This window comes from Dipodomys merriami, unplaced genomic scaffold (genome assembly GCF_024711535.1).
Source record: "Dipodomys merriami isolate MVZ:Mamm:240054 unplaced genomic scaffold, mDipMer1.0.p SCAF_2, whole genome shotgun sequence".
Taxonomy (NCBI): domain Eukaryota; kingdom Metazoa; phylum Chordata; class Mammalia; order Rodentia; family Heteromyidae; genus Dipodomys; species Dipodomys merriami.
Window position 1 is genome coordinate 9601028 of NW_027203381.1, and position 23813 is coordinate 9624840.

At 40.4% G+C, this 23813-nt stretch overlaps 1 long non-coding RNA gene across 1 annotated transcript in view; it reads left to right on the plus strand.

The window, feature by feature from the left end:
• The window catches only part of LOC138831951 (uncharacterized), a 651402-nt gene that overhangs the window by 38667 nt on the left and 588922 nt on the right, over positions 1 to 23813 (plus strand). The gene's annotated exons all lie outside the window — the stretch shown is intronic.

Below are 23813 nucleotides of genomic sequence, written 5' to 3' on the forward strand. Positions count from 1 at the left end.
GCACATGAGAGGAAGGATATTTCAGAAGAAAAACACAGGTAAAAATGTATCTCTTTGCTACTAACTGTAGTGGCTAAAGATGCCTTATTCAGACCTCAGGCCTTCTACATAAATGAAAGAGTCAAAGGGGGACTCACCCCAAGACCGGATGATAGTTGGCTCGCAGGTATAGCTAGATTGGAAGTGAAAATAGTCTCAGTCTCTGAAAGTTTAAACTTGAAAATATTGATGTAAAGATACCAATAAAGTCTTCATGTATAAAAATAAAAATTGGGCTGGGATATAGCTCAGTGGCAAAGCATTTGCGTAGCAAGCACAACATCCTGTATTCTATCCCCAGTATAAGAGACAATGGACAAAAAAATACAGTTAAAGACAAAAGTGATGTTAATCCACCAAATGAAAAAAAAATCATTATGATCCAGGTGCTAGTAACTCATATTTATAATCCTGTCAACTCAGGAGGCTCAGATTTGAGGGCCATGGTTTGAAGCCAGCCTGGTCAGGAAAGTCTTTGAGACTCTTTTCAATGAACCCAAAATCTGGAAGTGAAGCTGTAGCTCAAGCACTAGCCTTGCTCAAGCACTAGCCTTGAGCAAAACAGAAAAGGCTTAGTGACCAGGCCCTGAGTTCAAGCCCCAGGAATAGCAAACACACATACAAATATCATTATTGGCTGGGAGACATGACTCAAGTAGTATAGCACCTGCCTGTAAGCTCAAGGACCTGCGTTCAAATACCAATACTGCCTCTCACCCCAACCTTGTCAAGAATTATATATTTTCAAAACTGGTGGGCAGAACAAATATTGCAAGCATGTTTATACCTTACAATGTGTCTTTCCATTTTAGTGGTAATCGACATACCAACTGGCTTTGCAGGATTCGCTAATGTAGGCTTTCTTCTTTTGCATACATTAACACTCTTGTGAGTGATTGTTGTTGTTGTTGTTGTTTTTGTTTTGTCAGTTGTGGGATTTGAGTTCTAGGCCTGGATGCTGTTTCTGCACTCTTCAGCTCAAGGCGAGCGCTCTACCACTTGAGCCACAGTGCCACTTCCGGTGTTCTAGTGGTTTATTTGAGATAAGAGTCTCACGGACTTTCCTGCCAGGGATGGCTTTGAACTGTCTTCAGATCTCAGCCTCTTGAGTAGCTAGGATTACAGGCATGAGCTACAAGCTGCCAGCTTTGTGAGTGATTTTTGATGACCAGTAGGCTATTGTTTTAGCATTCATTACTATTATCACATATAATATTTTTACAACCCATAATAATAGTATTCAAGTGTACACAAAAATGTCCATACAAGTGCTCACACTGAAAAATGTGCTTCTAGATCAATAGCTTTTGAAGGATGTGTGATACAATGCCTAGAAGAGAAGAAACCACAGTGCAAGCTCACACCCTTACTATGGGAGACGGCATGCTGCAAAACACTACACGCAATGCTAGAAAGAGAAAAACTGGCTTTAAAGCCAAAACATGTTCCAACTTGTAAATGTGCTCTGAGAATACATCTGTCTTACTCTATATTTATCCCCTTGAGAAAATTGTTCTTGAATTATGCAAGTTCAAATTATACAATGTCTGGTGAGATGCATCCTTTGTATGAAATAAGACCTTGCATTTTTATAACCAGCAATAACCCAACTTAAAAAACAAAAGTCAGTACGGTTTGGCACTTAAACAAACAAGTTCCAGGTTGTCTTCTTAATAGGAAAACTGCATTTTTAGATGATATAATCCATCAATTTGAATTGCTTAGAAAATGTTTAGAAAAGCCCTGAGTACAAATAGGTGTAAAGGAAATGCTTTAGGCTGATAAGAATCGGGTAGTTAATATTTCTGAAGCATTTTGCTCAGACATGTGAAGTGCTAAATTAATTTTCTTGAAATGTTTAGGAGAATGCAGTTATTAATCTAATTCAGCTTCTTATTAATGCACAATTCACAGAAATGCTACAGCATAATGGTCAGCTGTCCGCATGATTTATGCCATTTATTATATTTTAAAGGAGGAATGTTTTGCATTCCTTTTTATTCCCATGTGATAACCTCGGCCGACTGAAATCCCATTTCTCGTTTCCACGGTGTAATAAAAACAGATTTGGTTTTTCAAGTTCGGCTATGTGATTTGTGTGTGTAGTTTCAATTTGTGATGTGTCAGCCAGTGAACAGCTGATTTAATAACAGTTAAGAACCTCTACCACGCACAGAATGACTGAAGGGATGTTTCTTTAGATCAATAGTATTGCCTGGTTTTACCGAGGAAATAAATCATTTTGCCACATGGTTGCCAAAATGTGGGGGCTTCTTTTGTTTTGTTTTGTTGGGCTGAGTTTTTTTTTGGATCAATGACACAAACCTATGTTATCCTTGGAGGGACTCTGAAGCCTGACTCAATCAATCACATCAAGTTTAATTAAATCTCATTTAGTGGACTTCTGCTTAATAAAAAAGAACATTTATAAGGAAGTCATAGTTGAAGCACACTGGGCTTTTCTTTTCCATCTAAAAGCTAATCCACCAAAAGAAGAAAAATTTGATTTGTAAATCTGGCTGAGAACTTTATTTCCTTCCTTCCTTTCCTTCCCTCCCTCCTTTCCTTTCCTTTCCTTTCCTTTTCCTTCCTTCCTCCCTCCCTCCCTCCCTCCCTCCCTCCCTCCCTCCCTCCCTTCCTCCCTTCCTTCCTTCCTTCTTTTCTTTTTTCTTTTGTCCTTGACCATTTTTTTTTTCCCCTCAAGGCTGGTGCTCTACACTTGGGCCACAGCTCCATTCCTGGCTATTTAGAGTAATTCATTGGTGATGAGACTCATGGACTTTTCTACCCAGGGTTGGCTTCAAATCTTGATCCTCAGATCAGCTTCCTGAGTAGCTAAGATTATAGGTGTAAGTTGCTGGCCTGGTTGAACACTTTTCTGAGATTGGTTCCTTTCTGTAGTTCTATACAAGTCTTTCTTTTTTCTTTTTAATATAAGAAAAGGAAGCTTCAGGCTATGTCCTAGAATCAAATTGAGTATTCATTAGCTCTGTGCTGGTACTGGAACTTGAATTTAGTGCCTTGTGCTCTTGTTTAGAGGGTTTTTTTTGTTTTTTGTTTTTGTTTTTTGTTTTTTTTGCTTATGGCTGGTGTTCTATTGCTTGACCCATACTTCCACTTCTGAGTTTTTAATGGTTAACTGGAAATAAGAATACCTTGGGGGCTGGGAAGGTAGCTCAGTGGTAGAGTGCTTGCCTGGCAAGCATGAGGTCCTGGGTTCGATTCCTCAGTACCACATAAGCAGAAAAAGCTGGATGTGGTGCTGTGGCTCAAGTAGTACAGTGCTAGCCTTGAGCTGAAGATCTGAGGGACAGCGCCCAGGCCCAGAGTTCAGGCCCCACGACCAACCAAAAAAAAAAAAAATACCTTGGATCTGTCTGTCTGGGTTAGATTTGACCATGATCGGATTCTCAGCCTCCTGAGTAGCTAGGATTACAAGTGTGAGCCACACCAGACTGGCATTAATTAAATTTTCAGGGTTTAAAGGTAGTCATCATAGGAAATTACTTCTCTTTTGGTATATTCTTTTCTTAGACAGTACCTCACTCTCTATCCTGACTGACCTAAAATTCTTTTCGCCTTAGCCTCTTAGACATGTGTTTCCACCTCCAACCTCTACACTGCCTCATACTATGGTCATTTTTCTCTTTCTCACATATAGCACAAAGTTGCAATTTTATTCTTTTTTTTATTGGAATTTATTGGAGAAAAGAGTCTCAAAAACTTTTCTGCCTGGGCTGGCTTCAGACCACAATCCTCAGATCTCAGCCTCCTGAGTAGTTAGGATTACAGGTGTGAGCCACCAACGCCCAGCACAAATCATGTTTTTATTAATAACGTTGGTTTATGTCTTAGAATTGTTAATCAATTCACACCAAAGACACAGCATTGGCTGAGCAGAGCAGTGAACTAGAGAACTCTCAGGAGAGGCACTCAGAGGTCAACATAATAAATGCGAAACACTGGGGAGAGGCCAGTTGTAAGTTCTCGCTTGCAGTCAGCTTTGGGATAGGCTCTTAGCCCAGGTGAGCAGTGGATCCTCAGCTTGTTCTTCACTCCCTTTTTCTTCCCTCACCCACTTCTTACAGCCTCTTTCTATTGGTCAGTAGAACAGTCTATCATAGCCCCTAAACATCAGTAGGCTATGTAGAAAACAGCCATAGGCATATCATTTTATAAAGTTATAGGTTCAAAGACAAGTCAGCCAAAAATCCTAATCATTTTATTATGATAATAAATCAAATTTTATATGAAATTATTGATGGCATACAGCCATGCCTCAGTTTTGCTCTGTATCCCCAGAGATGAGGTTGTAAAACAAATTATTATAGACGGTAGGGTCAACCTTAAATGCTTTGCAGGTTATGCTCTCACTTTAAGGAAATTGTGGACCACTAAAAACATAAAATGCATATAAAATCACAACACCTATAAACCTTTATAATCATATAAATTGTAAAATTATCTTTGAAGTCATAAAATAGGCATAAATGTACTCTGTATATGAATTACAAAATAGTCACTAATGTACTATAAAATTCACCTATGTTCTATTAAAAATAAACTTGATCATACATTTTACTCATCTAATATATTACTAAGCATATATTTAACATTAAACTTGTATGGATTATGCTGATGATGTACCAGTCAGGTATGTTTGGATAACTATTTCTCAAAATTTCTCCTCATAATATTCAAGATAGGTGCAAATTCTCAGGTTTTATTTTGTTGTTCATAACTGGGATTTTAAACTCATAGCTTCATGCTTGGTAGGTAGATGATCCATTGCTGTACTTCATCTCCAACCTTTTTCTGTGGTAGTAATTTTTTTGGGATAGGGTCTTGCTACCTATCTGAGTACATGCTTGGACCTCAATCTTCCTATTTTTCCCTTCCCACTGTAGCTGGGATGAGAGATACTACCATACCAAGCTATTGGTCAAGAAGATGTTTCATAAACTTTTGTGCCTGGGCTGACCTTGAACCATAATTCTCCTGATCTCAGCCTCCCAAGTAGCTAGGATTACAGGTGTGGACACCAGTGCCTAGCTATGACTGTCTGTTTCATTGTATTTTGTTTACTCATAGGGCTATACCTTGTTATTAATCAATAAAGTAATTTTAGCTGGGTGCTAAGGACCTTCAAAAAAAAAAGCTTCATGACGTGCAAAAAAAAAAAGGTGTTTTATTTGCAGATTTACACCCCAAGTTAGAATTATTCTTTATTTTTATTCTTTTATTATTTGTTCTTGTGCTGAAATTGGGATTTACTTGGTTAAAAAAAAGTATTCTGTTACTTGAACCATGCCTAAGATCTCATTGGCTATTTTCAAGATACTATCTTACTTTGTGCTTTGGCCAGCCTGACCTCTGTTCCTCCTTTTTGTGCTTTAGGAACAACAGACATGTACTACTCTGTCCATCCATTGTGCTCTCCTGTAGCTTGGGATGACAAGGGAATGCTATGAAATCTTGTGAAATTTATGCCCAGCTTGGCCTTGACTATGATCCCTTGATGTCAGGCATGACCTGCTTGTGCCCAACTATGATTGTCTTTTCTGTTTTATTCTACTTGCCCATAGAGCTATCCTTTGTACTTACTACTTATTACTTATTTTCAGAATTACCCTCAAAGTCATAATCTTCTTTTCATTGCAGCATCTTTATACACAGTCATGCACCCCATAACAATTGGATCAATAATGGATCACATATAAAATGATAGACCCATAATATTCTAACACCTAGTGATATTGTAGCTATATTAATTTAAGTAGACCCTGATGTTTGCACAATAATAAATCACCTAACAACACCATTTCAGAATCCATCCTGTACTTATTGTTAAGCAATGCATGGCTGTGTTTAAAGACAGATTGTGTGTAACATGGGGATTCTAAAATCAGTTGTATGTTGAGTTCATTTGTCATTTCTCTTTGCTGCCTCCTTCTCCCACTTGCAATATCAAAGTGTTAGTTTTGACTGTCCCATGATTCATCTACTGAGATACACAGCTATGGTATGCAGGGATTTGGGGGGGGGGCCGGCGGTGAAGCCTGGTATGGTCAGTGACATACATTTATGGAAAATAAGCAGATGAAGGATGCTAGAACATGATTCTCAGGATTCTATTTTTTAAATTCATATTTAGCATTCTCACAGTGCTAAGTTTGTTTTGTGTGTTTTTTGTGCTGGTACAGGACTTGAACTCAGAGCCTAGGCACTGTCCTTTAGCTTTTTCTCTCAAGGCTGGTGCCCTGTCACTTGAGCCACAGCTCTACTTCCTGCTTTGGGATGACTAATTAGAGACTTTGCTGCCTGGGCTGGCTTTTAGCCATGATTCTAAGAACTTAGCCTCCTGAGTAGCTCTGATTACAGGTATGAGCCACCGGCACCCAGAAGTTTGTGCATTTTTAAAATAGCAGGGTAGTAAAGAGTTTATATAACAAAGGGAAAGGAAAAGAAAAGCCATCCACAGAGTGCACAGTGGGACGGGGAAATTGATTGACCCCTGAGCATTTCTTTTAATGAGAATATCTTCATGCCTGGCCATGGTCCCTAAATTCTTAGCACCCTGCTCCTTGGTGGTTCCTTAGTCATGATATTGTCATGATATTGTAGCTCAGCTGGGTCCCTGTGAGTACAGGTATGACAAAGCATCCCATTTAGAGCCTGCTTCTGGCATACACGTCAGATACTGAACGTTTCTCTACCACAAGTCTGGAACTCTCTGGAACTCTGCTGTGCTTCTTCCTGTCTGCCTTCCTCCATTTCCTTCTGTCATCTGGCCTCAGCTGGTAGCCCTAAGGGCAAGACACTAATTTTGAATCTTTTTGAATCTTAAGTTTTAAAAAATGAATTAAAACAATTCTTAATTATTTTCTGTGCAAAACCTCCCCAGGCTCACGCCAACAGAGCAGTTTCACAGCTGAATAACCAAAGGGCCATTGGAGCAACTTATTTGGAACAAATATTTGGTACCAAGACTCCAGAATCTAAGGTATAATAGTCACCCTAAAGGCCAAGTCCTTTGAGAAAACAGAACAGTGACAAGAATCTTGAATGGGAGTAAAACTCAGCTTTGGGGATGTCGGTCCCACTCTGCTTCACTGGTAGACAGGGTGCCCTGTGGAAAGGGGCAGGGTCTACAAGCTCTGAACCCATCAGAGTATGTGCTTAACCAAGCCTTTGTGGAACTAATAAAGTCACTCTTCCAGGAAATGAACTCCTTTTATTATCAAGTGGAGAAAGGGCTTACAAGAGTAAGTTAACCAAGGGGCTCCTAGATTTGAAGTCCAGTGACACTTCTTCCATCCATTCGTTAGATAGTTTCATATTCGTGTCTTCAGCCCTATTACATATGCAAAATTCATCAGAGTTGGAATTAAGCAGAGTCAATTTATTAATTTACAATGTGTGATTACCAAGTGCAGCTGCTTGCAAATGGTATTCCCTTTCTGGGTATTTCTCAGATAACTAAAGTCAGATCAGAACACTGCTGGGTGAATATATAATTAGACTCCAAAGGGAGCTGTGTGTCCCTCAGGGATATTTCTAACAAGCTAGGGTAGCTTAACAGAAATACCTCTCTTCTCTCTAGGGAGAAAGAATATTTCTGTTCGGGAATTGTCTGTGAGAGAAAATAACACAGCAGCTGAGGCTAAAATTGAGGACTTCCAGCTTTAATGCTATATGTGTCCATTTTTTTCCATGCCCTATCTTCTTCTGAATTCAGAACTTAGACTGTGCACAACAGTATCCACTGATAGTTATTTTTATCTTGTTGTGGATTCAAATCTCTGAATTAACTTCCTGAGGCATTTTATACCTTGAAGCTTACTTCAGAATATAGCTTCCAAAGTATTGTTCCTATGGAAGGTGGCCCCTTGATGAGCTGATGTAGGAAAAAGTATTTCTTTTCCTATTTTGAGCTGAGGATTTTCTCTAGAACCTCACATGTTTTTTCTACCACTGAGCTACAAACCCAGCTTGGAAAGTATTTCTTGGTCAGAGGGAAATTGGGTCAATATTACTGATGCTGTACCTGCACCATGGGAGAATTCCTACCCTGTCTGTAAATAAGAAGATTTTGCTTTTGCTTAATGATCCAGGACTGTTGTATGGAATTACATATCTGCTGGGTATGTTTACTAGAAAAACACCCACATTGTTCCTCAGCTATGTTTGTCTGAACTCCATGAGGACATTTGCTCCTCACTGCCTCTTGATTCTTCAACTTCCTAAGTACATTCCCATGCTAGGATTTTTGGTTTTGGTTTGTTCTTTCCTCTGCTTAGAAAATTCCTCTTTTAAGTAGCCACATGGTACATTTCCTTGGAAACTCTACTCAGACAGCCCCTCCTCAGAGCAGCCCCATTACCCATCCAAAATGGAGGCCTTGTCCTTACATCTCCCTACTGTTGCTCTAAAAAGTTGTTTCTTCTTTTTCTTCCTCTTCTTCTTCCTCCTCCTCCTCCCCCACTCCCTCTTTCTCCTCCACCTTCTTTTGTTTCCTCTTATTCTTCCTCCTCCACCTCTTCTGCCTCCTCATCCTCCTGGTTTTCAGTGCTGTGAATGGAACTAGGGCCTCACTGTGTCACAAGTGCTCTAGCACTGGATTACACCCCCTGCCCCTCTCTCTTACATTTATGAAACAAATAGGTAAATGATTAAATACATCAATATCCCAGGTTCAGACATTCTTTCTCTTTGATTATTTTGTTAGCTGAACCCTTACTTTTCTCTGTTTTTTCTTCCCTCCTTTCTCTTTCAATAAACATTTACTGAAGCATTGAAATTCTCAGTGTGGTGAAGTTAATTGTGTGTTGGATTCCTGTGAACCAATACTGTTGTCTATGAGTTCTTATTGTCATCTCTTCCCATCTGGTAGCTTTGGGTGGTTTGACTCTGGGTTCTTGGTACTGTAGGAGCTCAAGTTCTCAGCTTATTGATCGCATTGCCCCTTTCTCCATTTGGCTTGAAGGATGACAACAGGGGAATAGGTTTGAGTTAAAGTTCAATCAAGTGCTAGGCTTCTTCTCTACTGGGGTGCTAGTGTCTGGCACACTGCAGCCATTTAGTACATTTTTGTGGGATGAATGTATGTAATTGAATAATAAAACTCTGGGTTGGAAAATATCCACAAAAAGTTCATTAGGGGTGTAATGCATGGAAAGTCAAATGCCCAGCTAACCAGTTTGTAAGTGTTACAGATAAGATTGATTTCTTCTCCTTAATTCAAGATCCTTTTCTACTGCCCTTATTTAGACATAAAGGGAAATGAGAACAAATGTACCAAATCATAGTTTCATATCTGATCATTAATTATCATTTACCCAAAGCATAAACTCTGTAATTTAGCTTCAAATATGTTGAAAACAAATTACAGCAAATAAGAGGAGTATTTATAATAATTTTACTTTCCCCCAAGTTTATTAATTAACTTTTTGTATAAGCTGATAAATATGTAGATTCAGTTGTAAATTATTTTAATTATATTGAGAAGATATTATAGCAATATTTATTCATTTCTCAATGAAGGAAATAAAAATTGAAATCCACATAAATAGCTTCCTACAGTTTTGATGATAGTTTTAGCTCAAATGTATGCATATAAGTATGTAGGATCATAGCATGACATAGGTTTTTAAAAATCTATTTTCAGTACTGTGACCATGTTTATTAGTTTAAAAAATAATTGGCATACATTCACATGCCAAAAATAACAGAGCTACACAGTGAAATGTTGAAACCTTCTTCTCGTTCCTTTGTGATGATCCTGGGTTTCGCATAATTCACTATTTTCTTTTACAGCTTCCTAAGTTTATGCCAACATATATTTATCTATTTAGAAAATTATATGTGGCATCATGCATGCATTGCTCTTTATCTTGCTGATTTTGTTCAATAGAGAATTTAGAGAATGCTATGGTCTGATCATAGATCCCCAAATTTGAATCACCAAGATGATGATGATTCAGGGTCTAGAGCTTATTAGGGATGGGGGAGGTAATTAGACTGAGGTTGGAGCCCCAATGATTGGGATTGAAGACTTGCAAAGACTGACTAGTCTCTTTTACTATGTAATGATAACAAGAAAACATCTATGAAAATAGGCCCAAGTCAGGTAGTGAATCTATTATTACCTGGACTTTGGACTTCTCATTCTCAAGAACTGTAAGAAATAAATAGGTATTGGACATTGATTTTTATGCCCTACAAGAATTTAAACTCCAAGTTTAATGTTCTTGCTTGGCTTTTTCTACTCCAGGCTAGCATTCTACCACTTTAGCTACGCCTCCACCCCAGCTTTTTGCTGGTTAATTGAAGTTAAGAGTCTCTTGGATTTGCCTGTCTGGGATGGCTTCAAACCTTCTGAGCCTCCTAAGTGGTTAGGATTACAGGTGTGTGCCATCAGCAAGTAGCTTTTAAGGTGATTATTTTAAAGCCACCCAATCTATGGTATTTTAATACCCATCTATGGTGCTTTTTGTTAGCAGCATGAATGGGCTAGGACAAGAGACCTTTCCATGTTACTGCCTAGAGAAATGCTTCATTTCTTTAACAACTAAGAATTAGTCTATTACATGAATGTGGGATAATTTAATCTTTTTTTATTGATATATCTTTGTTTATAAATATTACAATTACAAACGATGCCATTTTATACATGGGTAAATTTAATTCTAAAGTTCAAGAAGGAGAATTGTTGGGTCAAGATTTAGAAGCATCTTTAAGTTTTGATAATGCCAAATTGCTTTCCTAGAAACTGTAATTGCTAGTCTTCAGTAATAATTCTCATCATTGCTATGAAAGTTAGAATTCTCTTTTATCTTCACCAACAGTGTCTTTTTGATGTGTGTGTGTATATGTGTGTGTTTGTGTATGTGCCAGTCCTAGAGTTTGAACTCATGGCCTAAGCATTGTCCTCAAGCTTTTTTTTTTTGTTGTTCAAGGCTAGCTTTCTACCATTTAAGCTACAGCTCACTTTCATCTTTCTGGTGTTTAATTGGACATAAGAATCTCATGGACTTTTCTGCTCATACTGACTTTGAACTGTGAACCCTTTAATGTGAATCTCCCTTTGAGTGAAGTTGAACATCTTTCTATAGGCTTATTATTCATTTATGTCTATGGGGACCATTTTCTCTATCCTTTTCCCATTTCCTTCCAATGTTCTTTCTCTATTATTTTTCATGTGTTAGACCATTTTATATATTAATTTTTTCTTTAAATTACTGGACGTTGGTAGCTCACACTTGTAATCTTAGCTACTTAGGGGGCTGAGATATGAGTGAGGATTATGGTTGAAAGACAGACTAGTCAGGAAACTTATTGAGAATCATAGCTCCAATTAACCAGAAAAACAACACAGAAATAGAACAGTGACTCAAGTGGTCATGGTAGAGTACTAATCTGAAGCGCATAAGCCATGCAAGAGCATAAAGCCCTGAGTTCAAGCCCTAGAACCAGCACACACACACACACACACACACACACACACACACACACACACACACACACACACACACACACACACACACACACACACACACACTACTGACAGCGAACCACTAGAAATAATGCTATCAAATTGCATTGTAAATCTCCGTATGGTGGTGCTTGCCTATAGACTCAGCCGTTCGGGCGGGGGTAGGGGGGTGGGGGGGTGGGGGGTGGAGTCGGTGCGCGGGGGGGGGGGGCAGGGGGGGATGGAGTCGGTGCACAGAAGCTGATCACTTGAACCAGAGTTTGAAATAAGGCTGATTAATATTGAGACTGAAGTGCTTCATAGACTTGAAGTTCACATGTCATTTTATTATTTTTGAAATTGATGGTGTATTTAGATCCATATTTGCAATAGTGTCTAGCTGCCCTAAACCGTAATTGACAAACAGTACAGAGTTAGTGGCAGCATGTGAGCATGTAGCTCACAGATGTTGAGGGTTTGAAGAGGACTTAGCTTGTCTGGTTCTGTTCTGCCTGTTATCAGTAAGAGACTAAGGGTAAAGAAACTTGATCACTGGACTGTAACTAAGAAACAGCTGCACTCAAACTGGCTTACTAATATTCTGCTTATGGGTTAGTAGGGTGTTGGTAGTTCATGCCTGTAATCCTAGCTACTGAGGAGGCTGAGATCTGAGGTTTGAGGTTTAAAAGTTCAGGCAGAATAGCCCATGAGACTTTTCTCTCCAGTTAACCAGCAAGAAGCCAAAAGTTGAGGTGTAATTCACGTGGTAGAGTGCCAACTTTGAGTGAAAAAGCCAAAGGAGAGAATGAGGTTCTGAGTTCAAGTTCCAGCACCAGCATAAAATAAAATAAAACAATGTATTAATGTGCTTCAGTGGAAGTCCAGAGGGAGGAGGATTTTGGGGGCTGGGCTGTCCAGCTAATACAACAGCACTGCCAGGGATTCATATTATTTTCTTTTGGCTAAAAGGCAGTTGCCAGGGGTTGGCAGTACCAATGGAATGGTGGCCCAGGAGGGGCTACTGTTTTTTTTACTCTGTCCAGAGGAGAGAAAAAAAACCACCTTGCAAAATCTCTTGGCTATATGAGCACCGCCAGTTAACCTCTTCCCATATATTATTTCTTTATTAAGTTTGTTTATAAATATGACTCTCCATCAATCACTGGCATCATTTCACTAACCAGGACTACCCTGTAGTCAGGTCAGTTTTCAGTGAGGCGTAGCAGCTGTTGGGGAGAGACTGGAACATACAAAGTCAGAAGTGTGTGAGATGGATAGTATTATGTAAAGTAACATTATTTGATAGGTGAGCATTGTTTTGTTTTACGAAATATAAACAGTGAAAGTTTCACTTGAAACTGTTTCAGCCAGGGGTCTTTGTAGAAATAGGACGAACAGGATACATGCACATGGAAAAATTAAAGAATTGAATCCAACCATTGTGGAGTTTGGCCAAGTAGACTAGACTGCTACAAACTCAGGGATCAGTTGATGTTGCACTCTTGAGGGAGAAATCCTACTTCATTTAACTTCATTCTTTGCTGTTAAGAATGTTATCTGTGGGTTGGAGGTGTGGCCCAGGTGGTAGAGCACCAACCCATAAGCAGAAATGTCAGATACTGAGTTCAAATCCCTATTTCAGAAGAAGAAAAAGACCTTCATTTGATTGGACAAGACCTACTCAGATTATTAAGAATAACCTTTACTGAAAATCGTCTGACTGTAAATGTTAATCACGTCTGTAAAAATTCTTTCACCAGGATCTCTAAACTAGTGTTTTACCAATCAGCCAGGCATTATAGCCTACCTACACTGACACATAAAGCTAATTATTATTTCTGTGTGTGTGTGTGTGTGTGTGTGTGTGTGTGTGTGTGTGTGTGTGTGTGTGTGTGTGTGTGTGTGTGTGTGTGTGTGTGTGTGTGTGTGTGTGTGGTATTGATCATCAAGCCCAGAGCCCCACACATTCTAGGAAATACACTACCACTCATCCACACATACACAGTCCAATTACTATGTCATTTTTATCTTCCAACTTTATTTTCCTTAGTTTGTTTTTGAGACAAGGTCCCACTATCCTGAAGCTCACGATCCTCTTGTCTGAGCTTTCCAGTTAACTGGGAGAGGAGCTGGGAGTAGAGGTGTGTGCCGCTGTGCCCAGCTCTTCCTTAATGTGTCTAAGGTCAGATCCCTCTGGAGTGGGTGGCGGTGGTGTGATTTTCTTTTTTAGAAACATAAAGCTTATAGCAAGAGTGGAAAACCCCACAGAAAACACAGAAACCATTGTTTTTGGTGCCAGTTCATAAAGATGTGCTAGAAGTCCTCAGAGGTAGATGGACTTGGCCTAGTTTTACACATGAGAACACTTAAGTTCTTCAGATTTGACTTGTGGTGTTCTGTGCTAGAAGCAAGGCTGCACAAAGATTCTCCTTGCTGACTGCAGGAGCACTGAGGTCAGTCCACACACACAGGGACCTGGGCTCACAAGGCCAAAGGGGGAATGTAGGGCTGGAAACCTTGAAGGATGGACTCTATAAGAGCCAGTCTTCAGCCTCTAAAGCACTCCCCAGCGATGACACACCATGCATTGGCCAGCACCTCAGGGATAGGTTCAACATGGGGTGATTCAGCTCCAATCGGTAGGATTTTCAGCTCCGCATCTCTCAGACCACGTGAGGTTTGTTTGGGCTTTACATGTTCTGAGTGCTTTGTTCATCTTGAAGTTAGGAAAATGTACCCCCAGAGTCCATCAATGCATGATTAAACAAAAAGTACATGGAAATCAGTTATTCTTGGGAAGCAAAAATGAAGCAGAGTCACCCATGTATTCTGAGAAGACTTTGAATAGGAGGCTCCTGGCTGTCAGTTTCACCCTGCCGTATCTTAAATGCCTCCCTTAGAACTCCGAAAACCAATAACAGAGGGTGTGGGTGGGCGTGAGTGTTTATATGAGGGGGTGGAGAGAACAAAGGGACTCTGGTGAGCAGCCAGCGCGGCCTTCTAAGGAATCCTTGCCTTGTGTCTGGCCAGCCGAAATCCTGGCAGCTCATGGTCAAAACACAAACAAATAAAGGTGCCTGCCTTAGGTGCTGTCCTTTTGTTCTCCTTCACTGTGTCTCCTCGGCACCCCAAGAAGTATCTCTGGGAAGGAGCACTGTGTCCCCAGGTGTCAATAGGTTTATGGTTCTTGGCAACCCCAGGACAGAATGGGGCCCCCAGAAAACCATTTATTTCCACCTGCTGAACAATCTGACCTTGTCTAGCTGGCTCTTCTCATGGGGCTCCCTGGCAGCATTCGAGGTATTAATGACTCGCCACTTCCACTGTCAGTGGGACAACGGTTATTTTTGAACATCTATTTTGAACCTGTTTAGCAGAGATAAAACGCTGGCGGTGCAACTGTCTTCCCAGAGGAGAGGGAAGCTGACAAGCTGCGGGGCTTGGCCTGCTCTCCTCTCTTCCGGAGACCTAGGTGAAGACCCGCGCCCTCCTGTGGCCAGAAGCAGTATTGCAGGCAGGGAGAGGTTTGCCCCCATGGATTGGAAATGTTTCCTCTGCAAACATCCAGTCCACCAATGTCAAGCAAACGAACTCCAGTTCCTTTTGTGTTCTAACACCCTTTTCTTCTTCCTACCTCTGATGTACAGTACTTACCATCTCCGGCGTTTGTTCTCCCACAGTTTGACAAGATCTGTCCTCTTTCCTCAGTGTTGTGGTGGTTTCACATTGCTTTTTGTTTGCACCCACAGGCAAAATTCTGTCCCATTCAGTGCTTATTCAGGACTGGCCGTGCTGAGAATATACCGGGGGTGGGGAAGCATTATTATTATCATTCCATAACTGATTTGGACTCTACTATGCCATTATGCTTCTCCCTCCCACCATGACAATTTCCAAATGAGCAGTGAGTCTCTGGGTCATTAAACCCTGGTTGCTGGTCAAAATTTTACTCTGTGCTTCATTTAAAATTTCTTCTCACCTCCATTTAAAAGGTGAAGGTAGGGAACTCTGTGTGTGTGTGCATGTGTGTGTGTGTGTGTGTGTGTGTGTGTGTGTGTGTGTGTGTGTGCTGGTATAGATGCATGAGTTCAGGGTCAAACCTTTGTTCCTTACTTTGAGGCTGGTGTTCTATCACTTGAGCCACAGCTCCAATTCCTGGTTAATTAGAGTTAAGAGTCTCAGAGAATCTGGTGATGGTGGCTCAGGCCTGTAATCCCAGCTACTCAGGAGGCTGAGAACTCATGACTTCAGTTTGAAGCCAGCAGGAACAGGAAAGCCTGTAAGATTCTTATCTCCAGTTAACCACCAAAAAGCCAGAAGTGGGGTGGTAGTTAGCCCGGTGCAAGAAAGACTCAGGGACAGCTCCCAAGCAAGCCCAGAGCTCCCAAGCCCAGAGCTCTCAAGCCCCAGCACTGGCACCAAATAAAAAGAAAAAAAAGTCTAAGAGATTTGTCTGCCCAAGCTGGCTTTGAACCTCAATCCTCAGATCTCAGCCTCCTGAATAGCTAGGATTACAGGCATGAGCCACCAGCGCCTGGCTTGCCCTTTTCTATTTTAGTGTCTTGTACCTCTATTCCTTAGCCCTTCCCCGACCTTTCCCAATGATCTCTTGTCTACAGAAACCTCTAGGCCTATAATGAGTCTACCTGCAAACATACCCTCTAAATAAACCCATCGGTAAATATTAAGTAACCTCTTATGGAAAAGACAATAGAGCTTATGTCCAGGCTTCCAGAACATTCCTCAGAGTCCTTTCATGAGGCTGCCTTCTGCTGATGATCACAGAACAGCTAGCTCCTGATTAGGAAACAAGATTACAGTTCTTTCTTTGGGGGGAGGGGTGGGGGCAGCCACGGAAAGACCTTACTCCCTGCCTTTTTAGATGAAGCACAGACTCCCTCCTCTTTCCCTCAAAAGGAAAGGGGGCCAGCCTGACTGAACATTACACTTCCCAAGTTACCCTGCATTCTCTCTCCCAGCTCTCTGGGCGTAAGGGAAGAACATGGGTTCTGAATCAAGAAACTCAACCATCATTTATGCAAGTTTCCTTGACTTTGCAGCATGAAATCATTAGGGCTCTGTCTGGCATCCTTTTATGGGCCTTCCCTATCACTAGAGACAACAGCAGGAACAGATCCCGCCCAAGTGCCTGTTGTGTGAGTTTTCAGTGGAATGTGGACACTTTCTTCATGTGCCCTTTTCACCTTCCAAACTAACTTCACACACTTGATACCCCATCTTTTCAGGATGACGTTTCTGTCATGTTTTCTGTTACCCTATGGCATCCAGAAAACTTCCTTCAAGCAATCAAAAGGGAGATGACACAAACCTCTTCTGAGCCTCCATGTTCAGCCTCTTTGCTTTGTTCTGGGATTTGTTGCATTTTGTTTCACAGGAAAATGAAGGGTTTCTTGGCTACTTGATGTGACAGAATTTTCTAGAGTATGTATGTTCGTTCTAGTTCTCTCTGCATCTTCCCAGAGAGTAGGTGCTAAAAACGCATTGACAACACATTAAATGGCAAACAAACAAAAAGGAATTGAATCATCTAGGAAGAGTACTTGTATAATAATTGTTTGGTTATAATTTAGTCTTGCGCTTATGAGCTTAAAATAGTGGCCTTCTTTTAAATGTTCATGTGAGCTCTTGCTAACATAATTGCCTTAAATTGACTCAGAGTGTATAGAATGTCCTGCTTCACATGATTTGATTTGAAACATTTTTTAATCTTCAAAATATCCCTACAAGGATGGGATGTTACACTCTTTGTTTGGTTTTATTGTTGTTGTTGTTGGCTATGGAGCTTGAACTCAGGGCTTGGGCACTGTCTTTGCTCAAGGCTAGAACTTTGCCACTTTGAGCCACAGCACCACTTCCAGTTTTCTGGTGGTTAATTGGAGGTAAGAGTCTCATGGTCTTTCCTGCCCTGGCTGGCTTCAAATGGTAATCTCAGATCTCAGCCTCCTGAGTAGCTAGGATTATAGACATGAGCCAACAGCACCTGGCCTATACTCCTTAATTTTTTAAGCAAATAAGTTGTCCCAAGAAAGTGGCCTGTCCAAGCATTGCCGGTGGTGAATCACAGCTGTGCCCTGTGTTCTCTCTCTCTCTTTTCTTCAGAGCACTGACAGTATTTTCTAGAAAAACACATTATAAGTCTTCTGCTTTCTGGGTAAGTAAATGGCCTCTAATTATTTTCCCAGGGTCTCCAGTGAGTTGGTTTTGGTCTCATTCCCAGCTGATGCTGACTCACTGAGGACATGACATTGAGTGAGCCATTACTCTGCATCCACATCTCAGGTCCTTCATCCTGAAAATAAAGATGACAATAGATAGATACCAGCTTCCTTGAATGGTGCGAAGATTAATGAGATGATGCAGGAAAGTGCCCTGAGCTCCTGGGATGAAAGGCTTAGCAGAAGCACAAAGTCTAATTATAATTCCTTAGCAGTTTTAGAGGAGCCTCGGGGAAGGCGAGTTCTTGTTTCTAAATTTGGAGAGGATGCCTGCCTGGGATGGATGCTTTTGTCTCAGCAGGCAGCTCCAGTGGTCTTCTGCTTGAGCTGATGTGCCTCGCTTGCTCTGATCCACCAGTCCATGCTCCACCCTTGGATTTCACAGGAGAGCCCAACAAAGGCCCTGCCCTCCATCTCCCCTGCTCATGGGCGAGGCCAGGGTAACCCACGGTGAACAGCTATCAGATTGGGTTCAGTTGACCATGTGGAATGCAGATGCAGTCCCCAGTTGAAAGGTGAGCTCTAGTATAGATCAGTGAGAATGGAAAATGCTTGCACCTCCCAAGACAGGTCTTTCTTCCCTTGTTATAGGAAAAATCTAGAAGACCTTTTAGCTACTTGTTCAACTTCCTGCCTTGGTAGCTGCTTGGCATCTTGTGGCCCATTAGGAACACCAATGATGTCATTTGTATGATGTCATTGATCTGCTACCACAACAGGGAATGTTTTTGTTGTTATTGTTGTTTGTGAGGAAAAGAAATCTTTGTGTGCTACTTATTGGCAGACACCAGCAGCTGATAAATAATCATGCCCAACGCCGTGTGGAGGTTCAGACCTGCAATGTTTTGGGATACTGAAAACACAGAAAACAGTTGAATTTCCTCATTTTCCAGCCTTCTCTTGACCTGCTTCTGATCACTTTCTCCCAAGAGACTTGTCAAGTGATTTTTATCAAATAAAACCAGTACCAGCTTTAAGAAGCAAGGAGGTGAACTTTGACTTGTCCTCTCTCCTCATTTGTCAGCTTGCTGATGCAGACAGAATGTCTGTGACTACGCGGTTTCTCACTTCTGGGTGGACTTGTCTCTTTCTTGCCCTAGCTCTTTACAGCCTTAAGTGTTGCTGGCTTTCTGTGTCACCTTCATAGCAGCCCTGTTTTTCACATGGTGGAGGTAACCTGGGGCAAACTTGTGAAGCTGGGTTTTTAGCCTCCTCCCCCTCATTATTCCAGTTTTCTTCTATCTCTTCTCATAAACTTACAAGTGGCTAGTGCCTTTTTTTTTTTTTTTCTATTCAACAGGGCACCATCTGGGTGCTGGTGATTCACACCTGTAATCTTAGCTATTGAGGAAGCTGAGATCTGAAGGTAAAGCTTTGTCCAAAGCTAGCCCAGGCAGAAGACTCTGTGAGTGGAGGCTCAAGAGGTAAGTGCCCCAGCCCTGAGTGAAAAAGCCAAGCAAGAGCATGAGGCCCTGAGTTCAAGCCCCAGTACCAACACACACACACACACACACACACACACACACACACACACACACACACACACACACACACACACACACACACACACACACACACACACACACACACACACACACACACACACACACACACACACACACACCCCAAATCAAAAAATCAAAACAATGAAACAACCAAAGCACCAATTGAACACCTCAATGCCAATTGAGATATTCAATTATCTTGGTCCTGAAATAGGGATAAGAATATTTTCTCTGATTGGAAACAAGGTATCATTCTCTGGTCTGTATTTTTGTTGTTCTTAGCAATCCTGGGGCTTGAGAATTCTGGGCCTAGGTTCTATCCCTGAGTTTTTTGGGGTTTTTTTGCTCAAGGCTAGCACTCTACCACTTGAACCACAGCTCCACTTCTGGCTTTTGTGTCTAGTTGGAGATAAGAATCTCACAGATTTTCCTGCCCAGGCTAGCTTCAAACTGCAATCCTCAGGGCTCAGCCTCCTGAATAACTAAGATTGCAGGTGTGAGCAGCAGCAGCTGGCTTTCTCTAATCTTTTTGAATCGTCTCTGCTCCCCATGTGATACCTATTAAGTATTCTGTTCTTCCTTGTAGAGAAATTCTGACCTGTTAGCGCCCTGAACAGTGTTTCAATGGAGAAAGACATCTCAATAAAGGAGCTTTGTCTCCTGGTTACTTGAATCTGTGAAGCAAATACTAGAAAATTTGAGACCATTTCTGGAGCTCATCATGGACAGTCAGCGACTCTGCCTTTGTAATCAGCACATTCCTAAAATGCATGCATGCACCACCACAGTCTGACTATAGTTGGCTTTCTTTTCCTTTAGATTCACTATGGATCAGAGCATCCTGAATTAGCAGAGGTCTTCAACATTTAATGACTAGCCGTAGAGAGAAAATAAGATTAACTGCTTGTCGCAGAAAGCAATAAAACTTTGAAAGCAGCTATAGATTTCCTAACTACCTCTAAGGAAGGGGGCTGCTTTCCTGAGACCCTATAAGAATTAAGTAGATACTCTGCTATATTTAAGGGAATAATAATAATATCGTGGAACTAGTTAAAGCATCCCCTAGATACCACAAATTAGGTGAATTAATGCTGAAGTAGATGCTTCAGTCACCCTTTGTTTAACTGTAAGGGATATGATTTCAAGCGATAAAGTTGACTCAAGAATCCCCCAAGCATAGTGATTTGGGAGAAGACCGTAAATTGGTTTTCTCTCTGTGTTTGAGACAGAACTGTCTGGTTTGGCTGCATCCTAGTTGAGAGAACCTTAGTTCCTAGCTGACTGACATGTGCTAGTTCTTAGCTAACTGAGACTCCTTGTCAACCAATATGAGAAAATAGGCTTTGTCTTAGGTTTGGAGAGAAAGTGAAGCATATACAGGATCCAGTAATTACCTAATTTGTGAGCCAGCTTATTAAGACGAGTAACAAATGAATAAACAAACTATTGAGTGATAAGCTATATATACACATTCATTATGACATGGTATATGGAACCTCACTTTTCAAACTAAGAGGATAATTTAGCTTTTCTTTTTTAGCCTTTTGTTGTTGTTTTGCCTCTTCAGTCATAGGATTTTCATTCAAAGTCAGTGATTAATGATCTTCTGTTATTTTAAAGATAGAAAACCTAGATGTGGTGATTGTCTATTCCTTTGGTTGTCCTGATGTAATCTTTGAAGAGAATGACACTAATGGGCCATGGAATGGCTGTTACCCATAGGTGAATGGAATGGCCCAGTTTGGCCCAGTTTATTATTGTTGCATAATGGGCCATGCAGTATGCCAGCACTCATAGACTTAGCAATTCAGTTGTTTGAAATTAATGTTTAGTATGAGAGGTTCCAAGAGAACAGGTGTAATGTGCAGTGTTAGTTGCATAATTTTCTTAGATATTATTGAAGCCATGTGTTGGGTCAGGCACTGTGTTGCATGGTGCCAAAAGAGAGATTTTTGAAAAATGATCACACCATTGGTTCAGATATTGATGAGCTCTTATTTACAAACAGAAGAGTTCAGACTTCATACCCTATTTTACTCAGCTCAAGAAACAATCTTGGAAAGAAAGCATCAGCAAATGCAGGAATATGTAGGGCCATTGTGTGAAGACTCATCTTAAAAAGGTCAAACAGATTGAGGAGAGTTGGAAAGAATGTAATCCAAAGATACTATATTTGTTTCTCTTGGCTGCTGCAACGAAGTCTGACAAATTAGTGGCTTAAAACATCAGAAATTTTTTTCTCTTATAGCCTTTTGACCAAAAGTCTATAATCAAGATATTGATAACTTTAGTACTTTCAACTAGAGGGAGAATCTGTGTTTCATTCTTAAACTCTAATTAGTGTTGGAAATTCTTGCATTCTTTGGTTTGTACTTATGTAACTCTGATATGTATAGCTAGCAGGGTAGAAAATTAACTCACCAAAAAAATCAGTAGCTTTTCTGTAGGCCAGCAATGAGAAGAGCAGGACTGGAATCAGAAAAGCAACTCCACTTGTAAATAAAACTCCATTTGTAAATAAGGTCACATTCTGAAGTCCTGGGAAGGATGTCGATCTTGGAGGGACATTATTCATCTAGACATACCAGGAACACACCACAAATGCTGATAAAATCAACAGAACAGGATCACAAGGAAATGAAGTCATGTGATCCCAACAAGTAAGCAAAAAGAAGCAAATCCTTATTTTATTTCCCTGAGTTAAATATAGCATCCCACCCCCAAACTGAAGTAAGAATAAAGCAAAAGTAAGAAAGCCCCATTCTGTGGGCTTTCTATTTGTCTTGCTAGTTATGTCTTTTACCATGCAGAAACTCTTCTGTTGGATGCACTCCAATTTATCCAGTCTTTCTTTAATTTGTTGTGATTCTGGATCTTTTCTTAAGGAGTTTCGACCTATGCCAAGAAGCCATAGTGTTTCCCCTACCATTTCTGTAATATTTTCAATGTATCTAGTCTTATGTCTTGATCTTTGATTCATTTGGAATTGATTCTGGTGCAGGGTGATACATAAGGATCTAGTGACAGTTTTCTGCATGGGTATAGCCAATTCTACCAGCACCATTTTTTGAAGAGGTTGTCTTTCTTCCATTCTGTGTTTTTGGCTCCTGTATCAAATATTAGTTGGCTAAAGGTCTGTGGGCTCATTCTGGGTCTTCTAGCTATTACATTGGTCTTCAGGCCTATGCTTGTGCCAGTACCAAGGTGTTTTTATTACTACAGCTTTGTAATGGAATTTGAAGTTTAGTATTGATATTCCTCCAGCACTGTTCTTTCTGCAAAAGATTATTTTTGCTATTCAAGATTTTCTCTTATTCCACATGAAGTTTTTGGATTGCTTCCTTTATATCACTGAAGAATGTTGTTGGGATCTTGATAGATATTCCATTGAATGTGTAGACATCTTTTGGCAGTATTGCCATTTCATGATGTTAACTCTTCCAATCCAGGAACATGGTAGTTTTTAAATTTCCTTAAATCTGTTTTTATTTCCTTTTTCTGATTTTTAAAGTTTTAATCATAGAAGCCATTCACCTCTTTGGTTAATTCCTAGGTATTTTTTAGGCTATTACAAATGGAGTTGCTTTCCTAATTTCAGTCTTTCTCTTCTCATTGGTGGTATACAGAAAAGCCACTGATTTTTTGAGGGATTGCCAAAGTTTCAGATCAGCTCAAATAACTTGGGAGATGAATTTACAGGGTTCTTTAAATACAGTATCATGTCATCTGCAAAGAAGGATAATTTTACTTCTTTCTCTATTTGGATCCCCTTTATGTTTCTCTGTTGCCTTATTCTTCTTGCTACGAATTCCAATAAAGAGGAGTGGAGAGAGTGGGCATCCTTATCTCATCCCTGATTTTAGAGGAAATGGTTTTAACTTTTCACCATTAAGGATAATGCTGGCTTTTAGGTTTGTCAAATACAGCCTTTATTATATTGAAGAATATTCTGTGGACTCCTAGCTTCTCCAGAGCTTTTATCATATTCTTGTGAAACTTGTGAAGTGCTTTTCTGCATTGGTTGAGATGATCATGTTGTTCTTGTCCTTGCTTCTGTTGATGTGTTGAATTACATTAATTGCCTATGTATATTGAACCACTTTTGCAACCCTGGAATGAATCCTGTTTAATCACAGTGTATAATTTCTTTGATTAGTTGTTGACTTCAGTTGGCGAGAATTGTATTGAGGGGTTTTGCATCGGTGTTCATCAAAGAGATGAGCCTACAATTCTCTTTCTTTGATGACTCCCTATCTGGTTTTGGGATGAGGGTTATGCTGGCTTCATAGAATAAGTTTGGTAGTGATCTTTCACTTTCAATTTATTGAAGAGTTTGAGGAGTACTGGAGTGAGTTCTCTTTTGAAGGCCATATAGAATTTTGTTGTTGACTCTATCTGGACCTGGGCTTTTCTTGGATGGGAGCTATTTAATTGCCATTTCTATTTCATTACTTGTTATGGATCTATTTAGTGGGTATAAGTCTTCTTGGTTTAGTTTGGGTATATCAATATTTGCTAGGAATTCTTCCATTTCTTCAAGATTTTCCAATTTGTTAGCAT